Source organism: Saccopteryx leptura, chromosome 1, assembly GCF_036850995.1.
Source record: "Saccopteryx leptura isolate mSacLep1 chromosome 1, mSacLep1_pri_phased_curated, whole genome shotgun sequence".
In the NCBI taxonomy this organism is placed as follows: domain Eukaryota; kingdom Metazoa; phylum Chordata; class Mammalia; order Chiroptera; family Emballonuridae; genus Saccopteryx; species Saccopteryx leptura.
Window position 1 is genome coordinate 71,776,789 of NC_089503.1, and position 7,193 is coordinate 71,783,981.

Below are 7,193 nucleotides of genomic sequence, written 5' to 3' on the forward strand. Positions count from 1 at the left end.
TCTCAAGTGTCATTGTCATGGAATCTACTGGCTATGCCTGGTACAGGGTCTGATTCTCTCCCTCCTTATGTCCAACCTGCCACCATGTTTCTGGGGCCTGCTCTGGTTATATACAGCCTTCACTCCCTGTGATGGTTAATTTTATGTGTCAACTTGACTGGGCTACAGGGTGCCCAGATATTTGGTCAAACATTATTATTCTGAGTGTTTCTGGGAGAGGTTTTGTTTTGTTTGTTTTAGCAAGGGTGGCGGGGATCAGACAGGGATAAAGAGGAAGGGATAGAGATCAGAAGCATCAACTCATAGTTGCAGCACCTTAGTTGTTCATTGATTGCTTCTCATATGTGTCTTGTCTGGGGGGTGGGACTCCAGCCGAGCCAGTGACCTCTTGTTCAAGCCAGTGACCTTGGGCTCAAGCCAGTGATCTTGGGCTCAAGCCAGCGACCATGGGGTCCTGTCTATAATCCCATGCTCAAGCCAGCACCCATGCGCTCAGCTGATGAGCCCATGCTCAAGCTGGATGAGCCCGCACTCAAGCCAGTGACCTCGGGGTTTCAGGCCAGTGCTCTATCCACTGTGCCACCACCTGGTCAGGCTTGCAAAAGTGTTTTTGAATGAAGTTAACATTTAAATCAGTAGAATTTGTAAAGCAGATTGCTCTCCATGATATGGATGGGCCTCACCCAATCATTTGAAGGCCTGAAGAGAACACAAGGCTAGCCCTCCCTTAGTAAGAGAGAGTTCTCTTGCCTGACAGCTCATGAAGTGGAACATCAGCTGTTCCTGTCTAATGGCCTTAGAACTGTAACATCAGCTCTTCCTAGTTCTACAGCAGCTTTTATGGCTCAACTGGAATGTTGGCTTTGCAAAATACACACACTACACACACACACACAATTGGTTCTGTTTCTCTGGAGAACCCTGACTAATACACTCCCTAAGACCAGATCCTACATAATAAAGAAAAATCACAGACAACATAAGTATCCTTTCAGGTTGCAACCTATTTGTCACAGAGTCATCCCTTTATCTTAGTAAATACCCAGTCCCTAATCATAATCTTTTACATCTGGGTTATTCACCTGGTTTTCAGACATCTTTATGACTGACAATGCTCTTCCACCGTTCTCTCCAATTATAAAGCAAGAGCCTGTCCCCAAATACAAAATTCAGCTGCCAATCTTAGTGCAATCATGAATTGAGAAATTCTGAGGCCTCAACCAGAGCTCTGTGCTATGTGCACAAAACTTCTCACATGTTCTTTGCATATATTTCAAATCACTGAGGACATTCTCAAGCTCTCCTTATCTGATTTCATCTAGGGCTTTCATGCAACTAGACCAACATTTTTCAAACTTTTTCATCTCATGGCACACATACTACTAAAATTCTGCAGCACACCAAAAAATATACTCTTTTCCTGATCTGCCAAAAAAATTGGTATCATTGTGATTCATTCACACTAGATGGCTATTGCTGTGTTGGCTGTTGTCAATTTTATTTGACAATCTAAGGGGAAAAGGGTCAGTACCCCTGACTAAATAGTCATGCATATTTCCAAAATTCTTGCAACACACTGGTTAAAAAAAATCTCTGAAGTAGGCAATCCCTTATCAACTATCTTTTATAGCTTAGTATTGTATATGTGTGGCTTTGTAAAGAATTAGCCTTATCTAATTAACAAAACCTTCCAAAGTTTAAACAGATTGGAACCGAACCAAATCAGACTTTTTACAAAAATTTTTATTTATTGAGTTGAGATAAACAATGATTTTTTGTTCCACTTATCCATGCATTCATTGGTTGGTTATTATTATTATTATTAATTTTAATGGGGTGGTATTGGTTAATAAGGTCATATAGGTTTATTGGTTGATTTTTGTATGTGCCCTGACTGGGGATCGAACCTGCAACCTCGGCATGTCAGGATGATGCTCCAACCAACTGTGCTACCTGGCCAGGGCCCAAATCAGACTCTTGAAAGAGTGTCTCCAGGCTGTAAGGGGACAAGCAATATCCCCTGATTCTGTGGCTTGATGCTTGTCCTTACTTTGGGTTTCTGTTTCCCAGATTCTCTCTGTCACCACATTACCTGTTCATGCCTTGCCCAAGGCAGTGCACTTTCCCTTTAAATATTTCAGTGTGGATAAAAAATGTTTTCCCTTGGCATAACTAAGACAGGCTGGTATTTTCAAGACAGTTTTACTAAACATGAGGGAAAACAGAAAAGAAATAATTACAGAAAACATACACGGTATAAAAATAGCCAAGTTTCCAACTGCAGGTTTCTGTTTCTAAAAATTCCATTAGAAGTAGGAAAGCTTTACTGGGCCTCAGTCTCACTTACCCTAACTCACCACATCCCTTAATTTGGCTATATCCTGTCTGGACTGCTTCTCTCCCACTTCCAACACCTCATCTATTCCCGAGCCCTGTAATATTGAGTTGCTACTTTGATTTTTTGAACCCACATCTCAAAGAAAAAAATACCAATTAACTTGCTTTTAAAACTATCATTCTCCCAATAAAAATATCCCAGACTCCCAAAGACCTGCCAAAATACCTGCTTTCAAGAGATTTTCAAGTTTTGGTTTTGAAGATCTGCTGGATTTCAAATATTGGCTCTTCTCAATACTGATGTTCAATTGGTGTAAACCACAGAACATTGTAGGAGCTGATCCTTGAGAAAATAAATATTCTTTTTTTTAAAAGATTTTATTTATTGATTTTAGAGGTATGTGTGGGGGTGAGCAGGAAGCATGAACTCGTAGTAGCTGCTTCTCATGTGCCTTGACCGGGCAAACCTGGGGTTTCAAACCAGTGACCTCAGGGGTCCAGGTAGAAGCTTTATCCATAGTGCCACCACAGGTCAGGAAGATAATGAATATTCTTTACAATGGCAGGCAGGGTTCTGTGGTCAAATAAATTTGAAGAATGTTGGTTTAAACTAAGTTTCACAGTTTTCTCCACTGCACAATTACGCAAATCTTTTCATGTCGTTAACAAATATTTATTGAGCACCTATTATGATCCAGAAACGGCTCTAGATACTGAGAAAACCCTGGTGAAAAGTGAATGAGATGGATGTTCCCTGCTCTGCCTTCATAGTATTTACTTAGGTGTGGTTCACAAAAAAAAAAAAAGTGAACAAGCAAACAAGATTTCAAATAATGGTAAGGACTGTGAAGACCTTAAGAGGTTATGTCATAGGGGAAAGCTGGAAGTGGGGAAGCCCAAGAGGCAGAGAGAACAGTGACTCCTCAGACCTGGCAGAAAAAAAGCATAACATGCTGAAGGAAAAGAAAATAGCTAAGAAGCTGAGGGGGAAGTACATGTGATGAGGTCCAGTCTTAGAAGCCTGGGCAAGAAGCAGCATTTGCTTGTTGGTGCAATGGAAAGCAATTTGAAGGGTTTTAAGCCTGGGCACAATCTAATTTACAATTTGGGGGGGAAAAAAAACCTCCTTGGTTGTTGTAGAGAATGGAATTCAGAGGCCAAGATTACAAGTGGGAACCAGTTAGGTGGATCTCGCAGAACTTCAGCTGAGAGAGAATGAGGGGTGTCGATTCGATAGACAGATGTGGATGGCATCAACACTGTTTTAAGAAGTAGAGACAGCAGGGCTTCCTAATGGGTAAATGTGGGAAATAGGAACCAGAGAGATGACAGTGATGACTTGTAGCTTGTAGGCTTGAGCAGTTAGTTACATGGTGGGGTTATTGACTGAGCTGGGAAAAACTAGGGAAGCAAAGGCTTTAAAGGGTAAGGGAATTTGAGAGATCATTTTACCCACATTAAGTTCAAGATACCTATTGAACATGTAAGAGGTGCTATCAAGTAAACAGATCTTATATGTATAATATATCTATGAGACTGGAACTTAGGAGAAAGATTTGTGATATAAACTGGGAAGTCATTAGCACACAGATAGCATTTTAAAGTCATGACAGTGGCCCTGGACAGTGGCACAGTGGATAGAGTATCCTCCTGGAGCGCTGAGGTCACAGGCTCCATCCCAAGGGTGCCGGTTTGATTCCCACGGTCACTGGTTCCAGCCCAGTCAGGGCATATGAGAAGCAATCGACGGTTTCACAATTAAATGGAACAATGAGTTGATGATTCTCTCTCTCTTTGCCTTCCTCCCTTCCTCTCTCTCAAATGAAACCGTGGAACTGAATGAGATCACTTAGGGAGAGTATAGAGAGAAGTTGAGGCACAAAGCCAAGCCCTGAGGCGCTTCAAATTTAGAAATCTGGTACAGAGGAGGAACCAACAGAGAAACTATTTTGCATTCATGACTCTATCAGAGAGGATACAGAAGGCAGCGTTTCCCAAGCTTATTTGACCTTGAACCCTTTGCCACATAGCATCTCCCAGGGCTAGAGTTAAGGAAAGCATTTTGGAGAATACTGTTCATAACCTTCTAGCTATGCTCCATTGTGGCATAACATATTAATTTCTAAGGTGACATAGACAAGTCTCCCTCTAAGCAGAGGGGTATTTCAGTAAAAGCCCAGCAGTTGCTAACAAAACACTGCCCCTTCGATCCAGGCCAAAAACTACACCTGCAGGAAGCGCATGTGTGCTGAGCGCAGCGAGAGGGAGAGGCGGCTGTTCCACGTCACCTCACTCAGCCAAATGTAATATGAAAAAAGGCAGTTTTTAGACTTTTTATATCAATAATATAAAGGTTTTTACATGTTCCACCATTGCCTCACTGAGCCAAAGCTCACACGCTGACCATTTTAGCCTTTTTACGTTAATAATAGTTATTTGATGGAGAAGTGAGATTGAAAGTCTGAGGAGAGATTCAGGGTGTATATGCTCGTGTGTGTGTGTGTGTGTGTGTGTGTGTGTGTGTGTGTGTGTGAATTATGTAACTTTTTCCAGAATACTAGCATTTGGATGTTGTTACACATATACACTATACCAGAGTATCATCTGATGCTCTGAAAAGAGTTCATTAAGATAAAGATATTTTATTTTTCAGTTAGTTTTTTGCTTTTGTTTTTGTTATAAGGAACAGGAACTCAGGTATATTATAGGAATCTGAAACCACTCTAAGAACAGGTGTCTCTCCAGGACACATTTTCCCTCTCTGTCTCTCCCCACCACTCTCTCTCTCACATATACACACACACATCACACACCCACCCCACACACATAGATTCAGAGGCTATATGGTATTTCTCTCTAGTATCTCTGAGACCTCTCACATTTTCAGTTATGCACTAAGAAATCATAATAAAATTCTCTACATTTGCACAGTACAATCTAAGTGGAGCACACATTATGGACTAAATGTTTGTGTTTCTGTAAAATTCTTATATTGAAATCCTACCCCTCAATGTGATGGTATTGGAAAGGAAGATGATTCAGTCATGAGGGTGGAGCCCTCAAGAGTGAAATAAATGCTCTTATATAAAGAAACACAAGAGAGAGATGATCTCGCTCTCAGCCATGTGAAGATACAGGGAGAAAACGCCATCTGTGACCAGGAAGAGTTCCCTCACCAGACACCAGATCTGTGGGGGCCTTGACCTTGGACTTCTAGCCTCCAGAACTGTGAGAAATAAATGTTGTTAAGCCACCCAGTCGTCCATGATATTCTGTTCTAACAGCCTGAACTGACTAAGACAGCACACCAAGTCTTGGAGGTTTGCTTTATAAACAAGGAGGCCAAGGCCCAGGGAGGAGGGACATAATCCATTGAAAGGAGCCCTAGGTGGGTTTGATAAACCAAAATTCTGCCCTTGTGTGACTATAGGCAGATGGCTTCCTCTGGCCTCTAATTTTTCTTCTGCAAGGGGAGGAGATTGGATAGGGATAAGTGATCTTCAAGACACATTTTTTAGCACTTCCATTCTGAGTTATGCTTTTGAAATGGAGTGACTTGACTGAGGTAAAATATTTCAGTGTTTTGTGATGGAGTGGGAAGCACATCTTCTATCCTGTGGTCCAGTGGTTTGTTTTGTTTCACTATACCACAGTGCATTTTCATAAACTTTTTTTTACCTCAAACCATTTTCTCATCTATTTGGATTGCTGAGGAAACACTACAAGAAGGCAGCACTGTGCAGTGAAAAAGTATAAACTTTGAAACCAATGTATCTAGGTCTACTCCAGGAGTCGGGAACCTATGGCTCGTGAGCCAGATGTGGCTCTTTTGATGGCTGCATCTGGCTCGCAGACAAATCTTTAATAAGAAAATAATAACATTAAAAATATAAAACATTCTCATGTATTACAATCCATTCATTTCCTACCGCTCATGTTCATGGTTGTGGGTGGCTGGAGCCAATTATAGCTGTCCTCCGGGACCACACCAAATTTTTATTGGATGATGTGTAAGGTACACGAGTTGTTGTATGGCTCTCATTTTAAAATATGTGGCGTTCATGGCTCTCTCAGCAAAAAAGGTTCCCAACCCCTGGTCTACTCTCAGCTTTGTTACCTTGGAGCAGTTATAACCCTTTCTCACCCAGGTGCATTATCTGTAAGACAGGTGTTTACAATCCCTGTCTCATAGGCTTGCTGATCAGATTGAGATTGTAGCTGTAAAACATCATAGCCCTGTTGGATGGCTATATCATACTACCAAGGACTGGGTGGTTTAAACAACAGAAATTTATTCTCAGCTCTGGAGGCTGAGAAATTTAAAATCAAGGCACCTTGATTTGATGTCTGGTGAGAGCCCACTTCCTGGTTTGCAGATGGCAGAAAAAGGGCTAGCTAGCTCTTGGACGACTTCTTCTTCTTCTTCTTCTTCTTCTTCTTCTTCTTCTTCTTCTTCTTCTTCTTCTTCTTCTTCTTCTTTTTCTTCTTCTTCTTCTTCTTCTTCTTCTTCTTCTTCTTCTTCTTCTTCTTCTTCTTTCTTCTTCTTCTTCTTCTCCTTCTCCTTCTCCTTCTCCTTCTCCTTCTCCTTCTCCTTCTCCTTCTCCTTCTCCTTCTCCTTCTCCTTCTCCTTCTCCTTCTCCTTCTTCTTCTTCTTCTTCTTCTTCTTCTTCTTCTTCTTCTTCTTTTCAGGTTCTCAATGCAATTTTAAGTTATTTTTAAAGTACATAATTTGAAGTTAATAGATAAACTAGGTAAGTATGATATGGTTTGTAACATGGATTAGGTTGTAGTTAAATACAGTGACTCTGATGATACCACTATGCTAAATTGGCATCCATTGCTACTCTCTAGCTGTG